Here is a 22,998-nt window from a genome sequence, read left to right as displayed (position 1 = left end):
ATTCGAACAATATATATATAAAAGATCGGATCGGGTTTGGGTTAGGGCGGCCACTATCCAAACTCGATTTGATCTAAGATATAAATTTATCGGGTTTGGGTCAGTTTAGGACAAAACCCGTTCAACATATTGACCAACTTGACCCATTGGGCCAGATCGAGTTGGGACCGTCTAGGTCGAGTATAATTGCCAAATTTAATTAGATATAGCTCGCAGGCTTGAGGACACGCGTAACCATGTGGGTGCCACAATTTTCATGGATGACTTTTAGAAAAAATCAGAGTTTTTCCTACTCTGCTAGCGGCGAATCACTCAATACAAGAAGGTTGAACATATTCTTCGTGGTGTTTCCTATCCCTCGAAGAATGAAGACAAGCAAATTCTCAACTCAAATATTTTAGGATTTGTTTGATTTGTGAAAATTTTTTTTTTATAAGTTATTTTATGAAAAGTTATTTTTTGAAAATAAAATTTTGATATATTTGATTGATCATGTGAAAATGACTTATTACAGAGTAGCTTATATTTGGTTGAGCACATATTTTTTTAGAAAAAACTATGTAAAATATCGATTATATCCTTAGTAGATATAAGATCATACATTTTTACTCCTAAACTTTATATAAATATAAATATTATATTTATATTAATATAAATATAATATTAGTATAAATATTAAAATATAATAAATATTATAATATTAATATTAATATTATATTTATATAAATATTAAAATAATATTAATATAATATTATATCACTATTTAGTATTCATCCTAACTATTTATTGATATTTTGCAAAACTTAGTGGTGGACCTTGAAAGAATATTTTGATTCGAATCCGATTTATGATCTGGTGGGTCAACACTTTTTTTATCTATACTCTGTCCGATTGGATATCGGATTATCTGATTGGATATCCATCCTACCTAAATAAGATTTTTTAGATGAAAATAGAAGCATTGAACAATAGTTCACTACTACTTTTCAGCTCTTAAGGCCTTAACCAAGCCTAAAGGCCATGAGGCCCATATTTCATACAACCAGCTCACATTTGAATAATATATATACATACGATCGGATTAGGTTTGGATCAGAGCGGTCACTATCTGAACTCGATCCGATCCGAGATATAAATTTATCAGGTTTGGATCAAAACTCATTCAACATATTGACCAACCCGATCTATTAGGCCAGATCGGGTCAGGACTTATCTAGGTCGGGTGTAATTGTCAAGTTTAATTAGATATAGCTCGCAGGTTTGAGGACATGCATAACCATGTGGGTGCCACAATTTTCACGGACCACTTTGAGAAAAATTAGAGTTTTTCCTGCTTTGTTAGCGGCGAATCACTCAATACAAGAAGGCCGAATATATTCTTCACGATGTTTCCTATCCCCTGAAGAATGAAGACAAGCAAATTTCCAACTCAAATATTTTAGGATTTGTTTGGTTCATGAATGTTTTTTTTTTGTAAAAATTATTTTTAAAAAAATTATTTTTTAAAAATAAAATTTTGATATATTTGATTGTTCATAAAAAAATAATTTATTACAGGATAGCTTATATTTGGTTGAGCACTTTTTTTTTTTTTAATTATACAAAATATCAATTATATCTTTAGTAGATATAAGATGAATATATTTTTTTTTAAATTTTAATGTCGATTATATTTTTCATCTCCCGTTGATGGAATTTATTTATTTGTTGTTCTTTTATCTTTGTTTCTACGTTGACCGCCGGTGTTTGACATGGGGAAGATTGATCGGTAAAGATGGCATATTTGAATGAATAAAAAACGTATATTTTTGTCATTTTTAGTAATTTTTTTTTTTACTAATTGACGGTAATTTTTGGCTTCAAAACACAAAAAGCGCTGTGCCGACTGATTAGTAGTGCTTGCTGTCTATTACTTGTCGTCTATGTGTTACATTAAACTTGCAGTGGAAGGATGATTTGGTTAGGTAATGTAGTAGAGGTAACTATATTTCTTTTGAATATGCGCTGATTTATTATACTGGCATTAGGATCAAAAAATGGCTAGAAAATCTAACAAGGCCAGAAACAAGGGGCGGACCTTCCGGTCCAATCTTGCTGATTCTGAATCAGAGCCACTTCATTCATCTGCATCCGTGAATGGGGGTGCTTGTGCTGCAATAGCATCTAACGGTGACGCCAGTGGGGTTGGAGACACAAGCAGTAGGTCTCCTGCAGCAAACGGGGCCATCAGTGATAAGGCAGAGATGGCAAATCCTTCGGCAACCACATCGAAGCAGGCTGAAGGTGAACTCTTTGTTCTTCATTCGATGTTATGTTAGTTGTTACCCTCAGACTTCTTTTTTTTTTTTGATTTTGTTTATTTATTTATTTATTTCAGCTAAAAGACAAGTCGATGTCATGCTTGTTTGCTGTATAATATGTTATTGTTCACTTTTCAGTTGACTGAAAAGATTACTGGAACGTTGAGATCATACAATCAAATCCTGGTTGCTCATCAAAAGAAAATTTGTTTTGATTTTCTAGCTAGGACTTCCTGTTTCAAAGTGATTTTGTCGATCTTTTAATCTCTGTATATCTTGAATATAATCGTGCAAGGGAGGTTGACTCTCAACAGTGGCCTCTCTCTCTCTCTCTTCTTCTTCTTCTTCTTTTTCAATTCTCTGATTTCTAAAGTCCTTGTGCCTGTATAAACAATATTGAATCGTCAATGACTTTCTAATTTTTTATTTATTGTCATGTAGATGACCATATATAGGGTTTGGGTGAGATTCATATGACTATATTCAGATGTATGATATGCTATCTAATCTTATGTTTTGAGCTCCTGAACTGCTGTACGATGGTGAAGGCAAAGTAAACTCTCAATTGCTTAGTGTGATATTACCCCATGGACAACCATCAAACTCATTACTAATCAGTGAACAGGGAAATCTGTCCTAAAGTGTCAGCTAATAAATTTTGCTTCAAAAGCATACATATTGGATCAACAATCACAAAAGAAGAACCTTCCATTTTGGCCAACTCCTTTTTAAGCATAGTTTCAATCAATACATCCATATCTTGTGTTTAGGTAATGTTATCATCAGCTTGCCATATTTTATAAACTTGTTGTCCTAGAAGAATTTCAAGAGGTAATCCATTAACCACATCTACTAAAGTGCCAACAGATTGGCATTTCAGCTTGCAGAATAAAGAGAAATTGGCTTTTTTTTTTTTTTTTTTAACTTGAATCTTTCCTTTCATGTCATAAACTATGCCTGGGATTTCAATATTTCCCTTGTGAACTCTGTGTAGCCCTTCTCTTTTCTTTTTTGCACCCTTTCATGTTCTTCTCAACTAGTCTTTCTTTCATGTATTCTTTAACTCATTGTTTTTAAGGTCTGATTAGTGAGTAAAATATAGGTGTGTAGGTGCTCGATGGCCTGGGGTAGAAGTTGCCAAGTAAGATTGATATTAAGTTTTACCAAGGTTCAATAATTTGATTTTGGTATAAGTTTTACCAGGTCCACAAGTTTCATCCTTGGAAGTTCAATTTTTGAAGTTTCAGCTTAAATTCAAAAAGGATAAAAAATATCAGAAAATTAGGAAACTAAAAAAAGTGTTTGCAGTTCTGAGACAAACAAGAAATTACAATTTGAAAATAATAAGGAAAAGTTGTTTTTACATCATGTTAGTGTGCAGCATGTCATAAATTATTTGAGGACAATCTGTTTGAAATTTGATCTCTAGGATAGCTAAATCTGTCGATAATATTCAATAAACCTCTCTCTCTCTCTCTCTCTCTCTATATATATATATATATATGCACACACACACACACATATAACATGATGTCAAAATGCTTCTAATTCTTCTCAAATTGTAATTAAGTTTGATTTTTGATAAGTGTTTCGAAAATCAAGAAACAAAATCTATAAAAGGCAAAAGAGCTTTACAATTTGCCCATACATATATACACATCCATACATATGTATATACTCACCAATATATACACACACACATATGATTGTATCAAACAGTCCCTTAGTTTTGGGTGGCTCCAGCCAAAGCCAAAACATCTTGGTTCCTGAGTTTTGGTTGAACATCAAATTCATCACTATATTTTCCAATTTTGGAAAGCCCAAAGATGCACTTCCATAAATAGGATCCATCTATGATCCAGAATCTTCAATTCTGGATGCCCATTATTTATTGGGCAAAAAATGTATAGGAAAGAGGCCTTCAAAATGTACTATTTTGGATTTATTGGTGTTTTAACTATTTAGATCCTCAATTTCGAATGTCCATTATTGATATCCAATTAGTAAAATTGAGATTTTAATTCTATTAGAAGGATGTTAGTTCAACTCTCCCTCCCTCTCTCTCTCTCTCTCTCTCTCTCTCTACATGTGTGCATATTCACATGCATATATATGTGTTTCCTATTAGAAAAGTTTAGGTTTTAGTAATCTCTGTGGTGTAAATTGGCATTTGTTGAAAATGGTTCGAAGGATATGCAAAGTAGTAATTTTAAGTTAAGCATCTTTAGCTAATGCAATGTGGTACCATGAGGCATGGATCATGATTTTGGGGGAGGGAGCAAGTGAGTGTGCAACTCTATGAGAGAGACAGAACTTAGATGGTTATGTTGGTTTGAGGAAGGATTTTTGGGGTTTGTTTGATTTTAACACATTCTTGAAGATATTTTAGTGTATTTTAGTAGTAATGTAAGAGTAATAATGTGTGGTTATCCAACTTATTTAGATAAGATCTATTGCAGTTCTGATATCAACATTCAGCACAATAAGAAGAAGATATTGTAGTGAAGTAGAGATGAAGAACTGCCAAAAAAAATAGAAAATAAGAAAAATCCAAAGGACTAACTGTTGAGATCTTATTTTTTTTAATTTTTTTTTTTCACATCTGGTTCAGAAGTTGTAAATAAAGAAGGTAAAAGATGATAAAAGACGATCAGACAGTGCGAAAAGGGAAAACCTAAAACTAATATTTATTGCATTTCTGATTTGCTGGTGAAAAAAATCTCAGTTTTTGCATTTCTAGTCACTTTCTTTATTTAAATCCTACCTTCTATTGAGAACTTAATATAACAGGAACCTCCCATAATGGCCATCCCAAGAATACTCATGAAACATGTAAAATCAATGTACACCCTGTATAAACATGGAACATACTCATTTTTGGCACTTTTTATCCTTGAAGCCTTTCATTTATTTTTTCCCATTTCCTTCTTGTTCTCTCCTCTTATTATAACTTAATATTAGACCATTACTAGAAGGTCCACAACCTTAACCATCATACCATGGCCCAACTCCTAACTATTTTCTGTCCACTTTCTTCGTCCTCTTTTACCAAGCATTCCTGTTTAAAGCTAGATTTTACTGTTATTTCAAGCCTTTTCATATCCTCTCACAATTTTAATCTGTGTTAGCTCTCGTCTTTTCCTCCTACATTAACGAAGATTGAAATACCTTTCCTATTGGAGCCCCCTCAAATCTTTGTTGGACATATCTATACCACCTCGTCTGAGTCTCCATTATTTTATCCTTAACTTGTGCAACTTCTCCTCTGATAAACTTGTTGCTCACTTTCTCACCTTATCCTTTGTTTTACACATCCATCTCAATATTTTCATTTCTAGAACATTTAAGTTATTTTCTTGGATCCTTTTTATTGTGAAATAATTTCAATCACAAAACATGGCATGCATTTTTCTTTTTCCATAGAATTTTCCATCAAGTCACCAAAGGATACATTGACCACATAGTACACTAGAAATACCCCTCCACCCCATCCAGTCAGCTCTAACTTTTTTTACATATGTCTTCATTATCACTCATTATTTTCATGATAACTTTTCTCCCCGCATCTGTGTGGATAAACGCCAAACAAAAGCCTTGCGGATGAGACAAGAATAAATAAGGCAAGATTTGTTCATTGCAATCATAATCCTTTGCTTGCTTAGCAGCAATAACTTATTATCTACGAACAACCATAACTATGGGTATAAAATTTGTGGGCTTGCTGCTGACTTTTCTGACTGTATTTGAAAAGTCAGTGGCTTCATTATAACAGCAAAGTTTATGATCCATTTGGATTTTCCGTGCTTAGACTGGAACTCCTGGTTGGGCTGCTGTCACTAGTTGGTTTGTTTTTTATGCACTTTTTTTCTGCTAATCTTCTTTAGTAGTGGCAATTCTAACATGACATTGATTTTGGATCAGCTTAATGTGTTTTTAAGGGCATTTAGAAACTGTCCATCTCTCTCCCTCTCATGCGCATGCGCGTGGACCAATCAAAATCTGAGCTAGCAATTCTAAGAAACTGTGTGTTTTTTGGTGGGCAGGTGAGCTTCATCTTTACCCTGTTCTGTGAAGACACAGTCTGGAGAAAAGCTAGAGTTACAGGTAAGTTGTTCGAAAACAAATATCAGATGTATTTTTAAGCAACAGGAGTCTTCTTTTGTCTTTTTTTAAAAAAAATTTAAATGCACTAGACAGATGGGTAGCCCTCCCTCCATAGACCTAAACCCTTAACCCTGATGAAGGTGAGGTTCGCATTTGTTGGGCACAACGTCCAAGGGACGTCACCAGCAGGCTAGCTGGCACCTTCAGTGAAAGAGGACATGTAGCTATCAAGAATTTGCTTCTAGCAACAGCAATTCTATGGATCTGTCCCTTGTACTCGATGAGGCACATATGTGCACACTTGCATATGCTTGTTTCATATGCAGATATCCATCTCCACATATGTGCAAGCATACATGCCAACTTTTATTGGCAATTGATCGCTGTCGTAGGCGGTCAAAAATAAACCTAACTCACTACTATGTAAATAGGATGAGTCGAGATCATATCCATGAGGATCAGAGGACTGAGATGCAATTAATTAAGCAAAAGAGAAAGTTTGATTCTTAAAAGTTGGTAATGTTTTAATTGAAACTAATTAATTTAATTCAAAAATGAAATTGAGAGATATAGATAATGAAAAATATGTATTTAGGTTTCTAGATAATCACAAACATAAATTTTAATATTTGTCTTTCTTCTAAGCAATTAAATTCATAATCAATTAGGAGTCTTGCAAACAAATCCCAAGCATAGACTATCTTGCCGAGCACGAACCATATCCTGTCAAGATCATAGCCCGTCCTACAAGTATAGACTATCAAAAGATTTGACTGTACAAATCCTAACAGGTTATGTAAATATTAAATCCTAAAATAAATTATCTTTGTTGAGCATGGGCCATATCCTGTCACTATCATGATCTATCCCACCTATAGGTAACTTATTCAGAAATTAAGCATAAAAGAAAGTGAATAAAACTTGAAAGTATTTTATTAATTGCATAAAATAGAAAATAAATATAAAAAATTATGAAAGGACATCTGTGCTCCCCCTACAGACTGCAGCTTAGCCAGACATGGCTTCTGGATATATCTTATGAAAATTTAGTACTCTGCCACAGTGCCTCCTCTTTTTGAAGCAATCTCCTTCTTCTCTACTTTCTCTCTCTCTCAAATCCTAAAATAAAACTAAAGAAATAAAGAAAAATTTTTTTGTGACTGCCCACTATTTTTTGATCGCTGTTGCTCGCCCTCCTTATGTTGTGTCTGCAGTCCCCTTTTTATAGCTGAAAACAGAGTTGAAATCGAGTTGAAATCGACTTAAACTGGGCTCTGTATCATGTTCAAACTCTTCTACCCATGCCCACCATCCGATCAGCATCCAACGGCTCAAAAACCTGCTCGAAACAGCCCAGATCAAGTCAGCTTCATTTTTGACTGTCGGATCCTTTCCTAGATCGAATCCCGTCCGTTGATCAGCGCATAAAATCATCCCAAAATCCTTCTTTCAGTCGAAAACCACCACAGCCATCCGATCTTTCTCTTGGTTGAAGCGCAGCTGTTGGATCGCGCTAATGTTACGGGTCACCACCGCTAGATATGGGAGAGCGGAACCATGGCCGTCCAATTTCATGTAAAGATCGCTGGCAGCCATCCGATAGTGCAGAACTCAGCCGCCCTGTTCATGTGCCGTGATAAAGACCAGGAGACACTATTCCTCTGAACTGCTTGTAGACCTGGTGCGGCAGGGTCTACGCACGGGCCGTGGACCAGCCCTTGTTCTGGTAGACTGCCCGCTGGCGCTTGTGGACCGTGGGGGCTCGTGGACCGCCGTAGACAGCGCGGCTTAATGGGCTGACTGGCTTTTTTTTTAAAAATTTTTTTCTTTTTTTTTGGCTTGAGGTCTTCAATTGGGGTCTGAATTGAGTCTGATTTGCTTCAAATTTTCTTCCTTTGAATCTACAAATCGAGATCTGCGATCATCTTTTCTGCAAAACACAAGTAAAAGCATCAGTTCTTAAGGAATAAAGGTCAATTAGGGTGTATTTTGATGCTTTTATTGGGATATTTATTATGCTTATCAGCAATCAATTAATCAAAGTTTAGATTGGTTGTTTTTGTGAGCGTTTGGAGATTCTTTTTACATGTTTCTAGTGTTCTATCTTTTGAATTAGTTCACATGCAGTCACTTTTCTACTTTGCCTTTTCATGTGGAATGTTGGTTGCTGTTTTCTTCTTTTGTTAATTATTTTTACTTTTCCTGATGATCTGTAAATCATTGGGGAAACTGGTATTTGTTGACAATAGAATTTACTCTAGCTCATGCTATTTTGGGGTGTGAAATCACCATGTTCCTGTTAGTATTTATTGTAGCCTATTATCAGTGACTAGGGTATTCAAAGGTGAAGTCATGCCACTTTCTTGAGTGCATACAAAGTTTAATGCAGTATAGCAATATATAGGAAGATAATAATGGATTTTGTTGGTAAAACGATATCATGCCCTGCATGTTTTTGGAAACAATAAACGCCATGAGAAAATAGTAATTTGGTGAGGTCTGCCATATGAGTTATGTTCTACTTCTAGTAATTAATATAATAAAAGGCACACTGCCACTGTTGCGGGAGCTAAGGAATTTCTTTTTCTAGATTCAGGACTCATGATTTGGAGGTCTACATACATTTATACAATCTTTTGTTGCTTTATCCTGGTTGGGCAACAATCTAACTTTTTAATGCAAAAGAAAATTTGGATTTCCAACAATCCAATAGTGTTGTCACTTTGCATGGGCATTTGTCCTTTTTGTCTTCGTTGTTGCTGATGAAGCTTTGGTTAGCATTAATTTTACAGATTTATAGAGAAGTAAAATCAATTGAAGAGTCAAGAACATTTAGCCTGTATCATACTGATTCTTCTTTCTGCATGTTTTACCTGCAAGCGAGGGTTTGCATATTGATTGATTGTTTGTCATTGGACAAGTGGGCTGGTCAGCAACAGAAACAGTTCAAAGAAAATCAAGAGAGAACTTACCTGTCTTCATCTGATTTGCAGATTGCATTGGCAAAGTGTGAATAACTGCAGAGTTTCAGTGCAGCAAGATAAAGACATAATAAGAATATTTCTGACATACCAAAGAAGAGAGAAGAGAGAATGTAATAAATAAGCTGGGATAAAAGAATCAATGAAGATAAAAGAAGCTGGGAACAGCTTAACTCGTTTCTTACTTGAATATCTCAAATCTTTAAAAGTAGTCCGTTGGCCATGAAATTCCAAAAGACGACTCATCTTCAAAAGTAGTCCTTTGGCCATGAATTCCAAAAAATGACTAGTTGTGCCAGATGGCAGGCAACCAACTCACTGACAAAGCAAAATACGAAGTTTTCCTAAATCATGCAACATGTCTGTTGAAAACCTGGTCTCCCGGTGCTTGCTTGATTACATGGTTGCCATCAGTTGGCAACCATGCTCAGTTCCACTGGCAACTAAAACATCAAGTACCTGATGAAGGAGTACTTTGTAGTAGTTTTATTTCTGTGTGTGGTTCATACTTCATAAATTCTTGCAGTTGTACTTTGGAATAACATTATCTACTGAAGTTTAAGTCTTTGATGTACTTCAACAGTTGAAGTATTTTAAAACTTTCTTTTGTCCCTTGCTCAATAAATTTGCAACTCTACAAATTCTAATTTTGATTTTGGATGTGCAGCTAAGTCCTGGAGATTCTGTGATGGATGTCAGACAATTCCTTCTTGATGCTCCAGAGACCTGTTTCTTTACTTGCTATGATTTAATTCCACATACTAAAGATGGTTCAGTTCATCATTTAGATGATTACAGTGAAATTTCTGAAGTTGCAGATATTACCGCTGGTGGTTGCTCCTTAGAGATGGTTGCTGGTTTGTGCACCTTATTTACTAGGTTTCATTTATCTGTTCAGCATTTTGGTTGTATTGGTAGTAACCTGGTGGCATTATGACTGTGTTTTTGCAGCATTATATGATGAGATATCCATTAGGTCACATGTACGCCATGCACGAGTATTGCTTTCTCTTTCAACTCTTCATGTCTCATTATCAACATCATTAACTTTGCAGCATGAGACCGCACCGCAAAAAATTTCAGGTTTCTATCTGCCATGCACTGTGCAATGTTTTTAACCTCATGCATGTTGTCTCTGTAGTTAGCTATTATGCTAAACTAAAAGTCATCATTTGGATTATAGTTTCATATTGTTTTCTGCCTCTTTTTAACTTAATTGTATCTTTTACACTTGGCAAATTTCCTTGAAGCTAGAGTAGGTGCAGTTTTACTGTCAATTCTTATTGCTTTTTTACTGCTGATCTCATTGTTATACCGATGTGAAACCAAAAACTCCAGATGGGTTAGGTTTCATGGAGGATTTGATGGGTTCCCTCCACCGTTTGGTGGCGCCAAGCCACCAACACCTCATGAGATCAAATGTGTGGAAAACATTGAATTTTCTTCTTTCAACCCTCCTCCAACTTACAGAAAGTAAATCCTTTCCCTTTAGATCTTTCTTCTTTGCCTTTATCTTTATCTGTGTAATGTTCCCTTCTCAAATTTTAACCCACTTACAATGCGATATGGTTTGTACTTGAAAAGTTACCTTCTGAACTTCACTATGTTTAACTTCCTGTCCAGCTATATCTAGGAAACTAGTAGTTCTCTGGAAAGATAGAAGAACATACTGGCTGTCTACTCCTTTATAAATAATTGCTATGTTATGGCCTCTTTTGCTGAATCACCTGTCATTATTTACCTACATACAAAAAGATTTTTAACACAATGACCACATCTTTTGGAGTGGTGGGTCTAGAGGCACTGCACATCATTGGCTACATTATTCTGTTTGAACACCTTTTGATCTTTAGAAATTTAACCATTACACAAGTTACAAAGTAAACAGCAATCGCTTTTTAGCACATCACGATGGAAAGGAGTATAACTAATTAATTTTGTTCCTTTTCTTTTTCAGGCGAGTTGGAGATCTGATCTATATTGATGTGGTAACATTAGAAGGAAATAAGTTTTGCATCACAGGGACCACAAGAGCTTTTTATGTGAACTCTAGCACAGGGATTATATTGGATCCAAGACCATCAAGGCCTGCTTATGAAGCAAGTACTCTAATTGGTCTATTGCAAAAAATCAGCTCCAAGTTCAAGAAAGGTGGACAAGTTTTTTGAAGCAATAACAGTTGTGAACTTGTGATATTCTGTGCATGACTTGGGTATGTTGCCATTGTCTTTAATCAACAAGTGGGTATATGTTTGATGGTTTTCATGAAATTTTGGACTGGAAAGCTTCCGCACATCTTTTTGAAACTGTCCAATCCCTGTTGCCACCAAATTCATGGTTGGGTGACTATCGCATTCCTGGTATAAATGACAGCTGACCTTTGTACTCTTTATGTTGAGATTTTTGTCTTAACTTCTTTCTTGGTTTTTCCTACATTATAAGGTGCAATGCTCTTCAAATTTTAAGTTCAACTTTCTTATAGATTATTTCTTTCCTTTATTTCATGAAACTCTCTTTTTCCTAAGATTTCTTTTTTTTTTTTTTCAAAATTCCACTATAGTTTTCCTAAAATTTCATTCATGAAACTATATAGCTGCAAACAACATACGAGGGGACTGTTTGCTGTAACTGAAAGCAGTAAGTGTTTATTCTCTTAAGATTCACTGGCTTTAAAAGAGGCCTAGTCACTGCTCTTAAGAAATGGATTTTGTTGTATAGGCTTCTTGCATATATATAATGATTGGATCTGACTCATGGTCTGTGTCCATGTTTAAAACCATGTTGGTGCTCTTCCAGTGATCCTGTGTGCTACTTTTCTTCCCTTTCAGACTCATAATGCCATTTGTCCCCTTGGCACTTGCAATGATTCATTTTATAAGATGATCCTCAGTTCATATTATAGCAAGTGGAGTTGCTTGCAAATGCAAAATTGCTGGTGCACTGCATCTAATGTGTATTGTAGCTCTGTATACACACTCTATGAGTCTATTTGATGGCCATAGAGTATAGATGTTGCCAGAAGAATAACTTGATTAAAGTTAGATGCTGTAATTTTAATTATTTTTTGCAAAATCTTTCTTCATTTGTTTTGTTCCAACTAAAAAACATGAGCAAACATTTGGCTGCATGCCCAGATTTCAGTGGTAAATATGCTGTATCGATGAAAGATACATTATAATGCATAACAAAAGGGCATATCTTCAAATCTTTGTAATTGTTGATTATTATATATGAAATTGTTATATGGGTATGATACTTTACTGATACTTTTGGTCCGACTAACATGATTTTGCATTTTCAGAAAATATATTGTTTTTGTCTTGGGTAAAGTATCATTGAGAATTTAGATGCCTGTTATGTTGTAAAGTGTGTCTACGCTTTTACAATCCATAAATCTAACTTACATCTATTTTCTTCTATTTTAAATGCTCAGACAAACTGAATCTTTTCAATGCTTGCAGCAGTGAATAAAAAAGCACGCCTTAGGCGCATGGTACGTGATGCCTGGTGCTTAATAACAGCCAGACGAGGTGATTTGCCTTAGGCGCACTTGAGGTGCCCTAGGCTTGCACCTGGTTGGTTCATGTAAGGCACTCAATAAGCGTGCCTAAGTGAATTTAAGTCCCAATAGGACTTTTCAGCTACTAGATTAAAGAATTTTTGTGAAACAAGGAATGTACAGCTGGTTAGGTTAAGAGTTTTAATTAGCTAGGGACTCTAGAGTGGGCTGCCAGCTGCCTCTTCATTTACTAAAAAACAAAATCTAAAACCAAAGAGTCTACTTCTATTTAAATTTTAAATTACTCTTGATCAAGAAGAAGTTCACGTCTTATAGAATTCTCCTTCAGCAAGAAAACCAGAGAAGCAAAGTGTCTAACCAGTGGACACGAAGAACACAACTACACAAGGACTCTCGGACTCTCTCCCTGCTTGCTGTCTGGTACTTCCTGAACCGATCTCTCCCTTCGTCCCTCCCTCTATCTCTCTCTCATCCACTCTCATGCCATGCCTATTCTTGTCTCTCTCTTTTATTTTTCTTTTCCTGTTATGCTCATGCTCATGTAACTATTCATTTACATGCAGCATGGCTTCTGAAAACGTTAGAAAAGATCCAGGATGGAAAAGATTATGTTTTATTAGAATCTTAGACATATTTATTAGAGCTGAGTTGACATTATGGTGTTTTTTAGTTTCCTTATCTTTAGTTGTTTGAGGTTTAGCTTATATTTTGTTGTTTGAGTTGACATTATGGTGTTTGGATTGTTGTTTGAGGTTTATTGTTATGGTGTTTTGGATTGTTGTTTGAGGCTCATTAGTTTATATAATACTAGTATTTTGTGTTATAGATGCTGTTATATAATTTTATATATTTTTTGCTTTAATTGGTGCCTAGATTCACTGAGGTGCGCGCCTAGCGCCTAGGCGCCAACAGCCCTTTGCGCCTTAGTGCACCTAGGGCTTTTTAATACACTGGCTTGCAGATCATGAACGGGATGCAGCCAGAGCAGAGGATGCCTTTGCTCTTTCTTATGCAAGTGAACTAATTGGCATGCAGAAAGGCTGGAATGAGGAATTACAATCCTATGGGGAATTTCCTCATAATACTTCTCAGGAGAGGTGTATATCTTCAATGCTTGATGCAGATCATCCACTGAATTGCATTTTTTTTACCCTTTTATTCAATTCCTTTTTCTTTCAATTGCAGCAGCTGCAGTTGCTACTAAAGATAAGAAGCTATTAAAGATAGCTTTCTGCATTGCTTACAGAGATTATTTTGTTGTAGGATGCTGCATGGCAGGGCTCTTTATGAAGTGATGTGATTTCGTTGATTCAGCAATTAAAGGAGAAATCGGAGTCATCAACAGATGTATACACCCAATTAATCCAACTGATCCAGAATGTTTCCATATCTGAGTGAACCCAGAGAAGTTTGTCTCATCATTGTCCTTGTAGTTAGATTTTCGGCATCTTTTTTGGTACAAGCATATATCCTGGTATGATTTTGGAAACTAAATCAAGTAGATGGAGCTTCTGTGCATTATACTAGTTGATCAGGGTGAATGAACTTTCTCACTGTAGTTAATTTTTGGCTCATAATTCCTCTTTTTTCTTTTTGCTTTTCTTTTGAGTTACTTATAATTACATATTGCTTTTTTTTGCTTCCAATATACGCCACTTGCAAAGCATTGTCTATAGACACTGTCATCGAAAGGTCTGCAGCCTTGTTACATATTGGCCAATATCTATGGACTAACAAAATATGTAATTTATAATGATTATACACATGTACATATATGCATGCACACTCGACTAAGATTTTAAATCTCGTGAGATGGAGGTGTCCCAGTATCTCCATGGAATAGGATGACCCACTATCCTGTCTCGTCCCAATAGCCTCCCGATCGTGCATCTCGATGGATATCCTCCATCTCTCTCCCTTTTTTTTCCTTTCTTTCTTTCTTTCTTTTTTTTCTTCTACCTTCTTGTTTTTTCCTTTTTTTCTCTTTTTTCTTTTTATCATACCTTCCTTTATTTCTTGTTTTTCTTTTTCTTTTTCTATCTTTTTCCTTTCTTCCTTCTTTCATTCCTTTCTTTTTCTTCTCCCTTCCCTTTTTTCTTTCATTTTCTTTCTTCTTCTTTCCTTTCATTTTTCTTTTTTTTCATCTTCTTTTCTTTCTTTTTTCTTTCTTCTTCTTTCCTTGCATGAATGGGTTTTAGAGGCCCGACCTTGTCTCGGTCCCATTTTCTCACAGGAATGGGATGGGATGGCCGGGATACCCCCGGTCCCATTGGGACGTAAAACCTTGCACTCGAGACTTGCACGGACACATAAATAGAGAGAAAGATGCATGCACGTATATACGGGTAAATACATATAAATATATACCTATAGATATACAGGCAAATAGAGAGATAAAGCAAATATACAGAGAGATGTGTTTGTGTACATGTGTGATATACAGATGGGTAGCATGTTTGTGTTTATTATTTGTACTTCTGCTGACTCTTTGAACTAGTTATTTAGTTGGAACTGATTTTTTCTATGCATACCATGCTTTGATCCTCATCTTTATCTCCAGCTCCACTAGGCATGCTTTATAGCTGCATAGAATTGTACATGCATAACAGAATCATTTAATTAACCATTAGTATTCCAATTTCTGTGGAAATCAGTGCTCTTTTAATTAACCATCCTATCTTCTTACAGGTATGTACACAATAACATATTCTTTAGTTTTGCTGTGGATGCTGACCTTGGGCAGATATCAGAAGATCAAGGATCGAGTATTAAGTTAAACTCTTGGCATGGTGTTGACAACTGCAGTGATGCAACCTCACCTGTTTTATTGGCAAAGGCATCAGGTAATACATTCCATGGGACCTGTAATAACTCCAGCCATGCATGTCTATGAGCCTGAACACTGAACAATTTCAAAATGTTTCAGATGATACTTCTGATGCATCTGCCAAGACACATTTCTGACAATGAACAAGCTACATATGCTTCTGCAAATAATAACCTGAAAGGAACTAAACCTTACCAGAAAGCTGATGTTCCTGGACTTTATAATCTGGCTATGGCTATAATTGATTACAGAGATTACAGAGTGGTAGCACAGGTGTGTCATAGAGATCCTTTTTTCCCTTAGATTACAATGGCTCTTGATGAGGTATTTTGGGAAAAGTTTTTTTCCGATTGTCTTTATATATATATATATATATATATATATATATATATATATATATATATGTATGTATGTATGTATGTATGTATATGTATATGTATATGTATATGTATATGTATATTCAAGTTTCAACTGCTCCATTGTATGATTGCATGCACCAATTTTGGTTATAGCTGGTATTCTTTCACGATTGATGCTTTCTTAATTAAATTATGAATTAGTGGTTCAACATAATGGCTTGCTTTATATTTCTTGTCATATCATATTCAGATGTTCTGTATTCTTCTCAAGTATCAGCTAATCTTTCCTGAGTCTGAAATCTTTCACTTTCCTTTTTCAACTATAATTTGGTAGTTATTTCGAAAATGAGGAGTTCTAAACTTCTTATAACCTTATACAACCACACTTTCAAAATTTAAAAAGAGAATTGCACCTTCCTTTTTCCTATGGGACCAAAACATAAGCTACATCCAGAAAAGAGGCAAGGGTGATGATAAAAGTGGGGGGAGAAATGCAAGGGGTTAGACACTAGAATATGTTTGTTTGTGTGGGCCGATGCAGGAGTGCATCATAGGGAGAATGTAAAGGATAAGAAGTTGCCTCAGTGGATGATATTATCTATGTTCTCTTATGCCATCCGTTTGTGTTTATGAGTGGACTAAGCTTGGCTATGTGAAGGGATGCAAACTTTTGATTTTATTCTCTAGAATTTCTAAAAGACTTAAGGTGTCTTTGGTTATAATTTTTTCCTTTTTCTTTTTGATTAAACCCATTATTTTTTAATATTTATAAATGCAAATTTTCATTTTGATCCTATAATTAAACAAGAGGGTGGGCCTTGGTGCAGTGGTAAGCTTGCTTCATTATGACCTGGGTGTTATAGGTTTGAAACATGGAAACATACTCTCCGTATGCACAGGTAAGGTTGTGTACATATAACCCTCCTCAGACCTAGCAATTGTGGGAGCTCGTGCATTGAGATGCCCTTTTTATCCTGTAACTAAGTAGACTTATTCCTCTTACATTTTATAATGCTAAACCCTTTTTCCTTTTACTTCCGAAGCCATTGTATTATGATAACTTTTTTTGTATCATTGCAAGCTTCAGCTTTTTGATTAGTCACTTATTCATATTCAATTTGCAGCACATTATCCCTGGCATCCTTCAAGGAGATAAATCAGATTCCCTTCTATATGGTTCTGTTGACAATGGCAAGAAAATTTGTTGGGATGAATCATTTTACTCCAAGGTGAGTCACTTACTCTAATTTTATAGATTCTCCTTTTATGCCTTTTCTTTGTCACTATCTGTTATGGTTTGACTCTCTTTTCCATTAGAAAACATCAAATTCTTGTTCGGATTATGAACTTTGGTTTATCATAACTTTCAATTTTTCAAGTCTCTTAATGTTGGAGGTGCTGCTTGATCAGTATTGTTTTAGGTCCATTTAATATATGCGATATGAGGTCCTCTATAGTTGATGTGAATTTTCTTGATTGTCTTAGCAACAATTCTCTGGATTTCAATTGAGTGTTTATTGTATGTGGATGGTGAACCATGTTCAAAATTTTTCTATGCTTTTATCTTACTGATTTCTTGTGAGAAGGTTATCATCAGAACATTTGTAGCTGGAGGCACTTTCTACAGTTCAACATGGAGGTGCTTATTGGATTGTTTAGGATGGCTATCAAGAAATGTGTATAGTAGCTACAAGTGCTATAATAGTGACCATCTTATATAGCTGCAATGGCTATGGCAGCAACCATCTTATCCAATTAATATGGTGTTTTCAATACTTCCAGACTTCCAGTGGCTGCAAGATGGACGAATAGTTTTTTGGACAAATTTGGGAGGCAATTGTTAGGCTTTCAATATGGTTGACAGCATTTTCTGAACCATCCAGTTCCGTCCTGAACTGGATGGTTCAGGCCATGCCGAACCGTATTGGCGGAAAACCAGTCTGGTTCTGGTATGGAAAACGACATAGCAGTCGTCTCGGAAAGAGGGAGAAGAAAGAGAGGAAGAGAGAGAGAGAGTGAGTGGAGGGGGGGAGAGAAGGAGAGGGAGAGGAGGAGAGAGCCTCCAGTGACCGCCGGAGGCCGTTCGAGGCCGCGCTGAGGGGCTTGAGGGCGGCTGAGGATGGAAGAGGGCCTCTGCCCTCGTCCCATGCGAAATAGGGGTTTGCCCCTGTTTCATCTTTTTTTTCTTTTTAATCGTGTGAAGTCGGCAAACCCGTTGCCGGCTTTGCCTATTATATTTAAAATGTTCTCTGGATTTGTTTTTGGTCCTGGCTTTCTGGCTTCTAAGGATATGCCTGCCATAGCTAAAGGCAAATTATCAGGAGAAGAAAGATCATGTGTCCTCTGTAATGGTCTAATCAAATGTATCAATATAACGCTAGTTTAACTGCTTTACATGCAGTCCAATCACATGGATATCTGATATTCTGAATCCAGTTTGCTGCTCCTAGCTATGACACCACAATTTCAATTCATTATTTATGCTTCTTCTGCAACTTATATGGACATTTTAAATACACATGATTAAAACAAAAAAATAGTACTTTTGAGTTTAGAATGTTCTGCTGATGATTCAGTTTCCATTTCACCTTCATACTTTTATCTCAGGGCCAAGAGAGCCATCAATCTCCACTTAAGTCTGGAAAGGGGCAAATGAGGTGGAGTCATGGAGCATCATCTGCAAAAGGTCACTCAGCACATTTGTTCTGGACCTCTGAAGGACTATGGTCTAACATTCGAGAATTTGCTAGATTGAAAGATTAGGTAACATTATTCAGATAGCTGCTCCTAAGTTTTGCAAGGAGGCCAGGCAATCCCTGGTTGGCAGAGTCCTTTATTGCTTAGACACTGCCAAGATGATTAGGTGGAACACCTACTGAAATAAGCAGTCCATTTGGAAAAAAAAAAAAAAAAGACAAAAAACACATGAAAGGTCATGACATAACATGATTAATTTTTATTCTTTAAGTCATACATACAAAAACCTAATAAACTACTATAGCATAGTAGGGGATAAAATTAATCGAAACCAAATGAACATTTCATTATCGCACAAGTCCACCAAGTCAAATATAAGTGTGATAAGATAACAAAAGCAAGTTCTTCAGCAGCAGAGAGACAGTGAAAATACTGAAAAAAGGATAAAAAAGGGAGAAAAGATGAAAAGGATAAGAAAAGGTTAACAAGAAGAAGTAAAATAGAGAAAACAAGAAAAAACTGAGGTAAAGAAGAGGAACAAGAGGACTAATAGTGAAGTAATAGAAGGGAAAAAGGGAAATAAAGAACTGGAATAATAGGGGAAAAAAGAAAGATCATTTGAAGAGAAGAGAGGGGAGAGAAATTGTATGGTGAGATGAGGGATTATAAATTAGGAAAGTTATGACATATATAATGTCATTTTCACTCCCATATAACTTAAGTTACAAACATTCAAAACTGATAGAACGGAGGAAGTTTGTAACGGAAAAAGAAGGGGTTAAAGTAATATTTATATATGATTACCTAATTGCAAATTGCCTATGCAGTTCCGCCATTCTAGGCACCTAGGTGGACTACCTAGAGACCTAAGCAGCAATTTTGACAACCTTGGCTTCTCGTGTTCAAATTTTGAAACAACCTACACAATCCTGTGCCCTGAATGAGTTTTCTTTGATCTAGTTTGAATTACCAGATGACGCAAGGATTCGAGTAAAAAAGCTTGCAGTCATTCGTAATTTGTGCCAAAAGGTAAAGTCTATTATTGCTGTCAGCTTTTTTCTTACCATACCCCACTAATAATGCATGTCCATTTGAAACCACATTGTAATTTTATGCAGGATGATTGGAATTCTCAATTCAGCTTTTGATTTTTTATTATTTTTAGGACACCTTATGCTAATTTCATGCAAAGTTACCACTTACCACTGTTACCTGGACATTCTACATTTTCAGTTAATAGACTAGGATATTTACACAACTCATGATAATCCTTGACACTTAAAATCATCAGATCTTGATGCTATCACGATCATATCTCAACCTTTAGCACTTCTATATAAAACTTGGTAGATGTTTTATAACATTTAGCCAGGAATTGGTCTTACTGATTATTCATTGCATGCATACATCCGTGCACACAAACATCCATACGGATACTGATGTTTCCATGTCAAATTCTTGAAGATCCTGTCTTGGATTTTTTTTGAACACTTCAATACTTGAAACTTGTCTCAATACTGCAGGATGTTAGATGATATTTATTTTATTTTTTAATCTAGGTTTTACAATATACAATAAAAGCCATGTTTGAGTTCTTCCTGTTAATTATTTCGTTTACATATGTAGGTTAGTGCTTAATACTGTGTATTAAAAGTGACTGAGAGTTGTGGTACATGTTAAGTATGCCTGTTTTGCATGGTTTGTTTGATAGTGCTGTGATGATGCTCTTGTCTTTCAACATTGATGTTGCAACTTTTAGAATTTTGCGGTGGCAGAGCCTGTATATCATGCATACTCTCTTTGTGACAGGTAGGAGTAACAATTGCTGCACATACATTTGATCTTGATTCTTCAGCACCATTTTGAACCTCAGATATTCTAAATCTCCAACCAGTTATAAAGCATTCAGTTCCAGTGTGCTCAGAAGCAAGGAATCTCATGGAAGCAGGGAAAGCCTGACTGGCTGAGGTATGTGAGATGAATTTCCTGGAGACGATTTATTATTGCAAGAGTTTTTTTAAGTGTGAGTGTGTGTGCGCCTGTGTTGTGCATGCCTGTTAAGCAAGGTATGAACTTAGCTGATCTATGTGAGCAATTTTTTTGGGTATATAATTTCTAGTTTGCTGATGCAGTATGTGATATGATGTTCTCATGTTTCAGGGATTGCTAAATGAAGCCTACACGCTTTTTTCTGAAGCATTTTCTATGCTTCAACAAGTAGGATTTTTTCCATTCCTCTTATTTGGATTTCTCTTCTGGAGTTTTTTCTAACTTGGTCGGCTATGGTTTGCAGATTATGGGTCCTGTGCACCGGGATGTTGCTAACTGCTGTCGGTATGATCCTAATCTTTTTTGATATCTCTTGAGAAATATTGCCTATCTAGCACTGACAGTTAAGACATTACGTAATACATGTATATAGGGGTGTAAGCGGATTGGAAAAAATCCAAAATCCAAACTGATCCAAACGAACTAGAGGATTGGATCGGATTTTTGGACTTTGGTTTTGGATTTGAAGTCAATTTTTAAACATTTTGGACTTAGGACTTAGATTTGGATCTAATATTATAAAATCCAAATCTAATCCAAAGTCCAAACTATGGGTCCAAACCAAATCCAATCCATTCTTCTAGTTTGGACTTTTGGATTTTACACACACACACACATATATATTTGTGTGTGTGTTTCAAGTTTAGTTTCTTTTAAATGTTATGGAACTTGTTATATTTTGATGATGTAATTTTTCTTGAAAATCTAGAACTTATATTTTTGACATGATGCTATTATAGCACGACTTGTTGAGACCCTTGGTATTGAAATTTATATTTTTTATTTCTTATCAATCACTATTATAATATTAGTTGTTAGATGTAGGGCGATATTATAGAGTACCTATAAATAGTATATGTTTCGAATTCATATAACTTACTTTTGAATTATGATCCAAATTGCAGTCTATTGCATATAAAAGTCCAAAAATCCAGTCCAATCCAATCCAAACTTTTCGGACCGGATTGGATTGGACTAGTAGAGTATTTGGTTTGGTTTTGAAGCCAAGTTTTCAAGTCCAAAATATTTCAGATTGGAGTTGGATTTAGGTATAATCCAATCCAGTCCATTTATACCCCTACATGTATACATATATGAATATGTATATGACATGCTTATTGTTCTGTCGGTGACCTATGGACAAGAGCATTAAAAATGGCATGTCTTCTAAATGTTGGAGTGTGCCTGACAGATGAAAAGGATTTTGTGTTTACAGAATGAACAAATTAGAATGCAATATGTGCATCATAAATTTCATGCTACCAAGTGTTATATAGTGCCTCTGCCAGGTGTCACTATTTTAGGTTGGATTTTTTACCAAAATAATGTTAATTTAAAAAAAAATATGAAAATAATGTCCTTTCAAAATTATTTACGAAAATACTGTCGAAAACAAAGTCGCCCTATGATAGGACGACTTTTCATGTTGACTCACCAATCTTACTGCCAGCTGGGGAATAGGTGGATGATAGTATGAGTCGCCTTATCGTAGAGCTCCTATATAGGTCGCCTTATGATAGGACGACTCTATAAGTCGCCCTGTGATAGGGCACCTCTATAAGTCGCCCTTTAATAGGGCGACTTTGAAACGTCCCTTTGCCCACGGCACAACGGCAACTTGGTATAGCAACTTGGAACGGATCGACCCATGGGTCGACCCCTGCTGTGCTACAAATCAAAACAGCATCTTTATCTATATTTTGGGTCGACCCCTGCTGTGCTATAAACCAAAACAACATCTTTATTTATTCAAAAATATTATTTGCATCTCCAACTTGATGAAATGCTCATTTTGGCATTCTCCAAGCATCTTTATCTATTCAAAAATTCTTGGCTTTCCTGAGGTGCAAATTCAAATTTCTCCAACCTTGTTTATAATTAACATGATAGGATATTTTAGAAATGCTTGACAATCCCAAACTCCAGCCATATAATCTATATCAAGCTCAACAATTAATTTTTTGCATAACCAACAAAAATTAATTCATGTGCATTCAGATAAAAAAAAATTATAACATTAATTTCAAAATAATGTAATCCAATAGTTGATGATTACAAAATTTTTTAGCAAAAAAAATATGTACAAGTATCACAACTATCGAAAGACGTATATATCAAGATACTGGAGCCTCCGCGTCCGTCTCTCGTAAACGTGTGTCAC

The 22,998-nt window shown here is 35.6% G+C and overlaps 1 pseudogene; it reads left to right on the top strand.

The window, feature by feature from the left end:
• The first annotated feature begins 1,941 nt into the window (after window positions 1–1,941).
• Window positions 1,942–22,998, top strand: part of LOC105050276 (clustered mitochondria protein-like) — a 51,495-nt pseudogene continuing 30,438 nt past the window's right edge.

Source organism: Elaeis guineensis, chromosome 8 (genome assembly GCF_000442705.2).
Source record: "Elaeis guineensis isolate ETL-2024a chromosome 8, EG11, whole genome shotgun sequence".
Classification (NCBI taxonomy): Eukaryota; Viridiplantae; Streptophyta; class Magnoliopsida; order Arecales; family Arecaceae; genus Elaeis; species Elaeis guineensis.
This window is presented reverse-complemented; position numbering and strand designations above follow the sequence as displayed.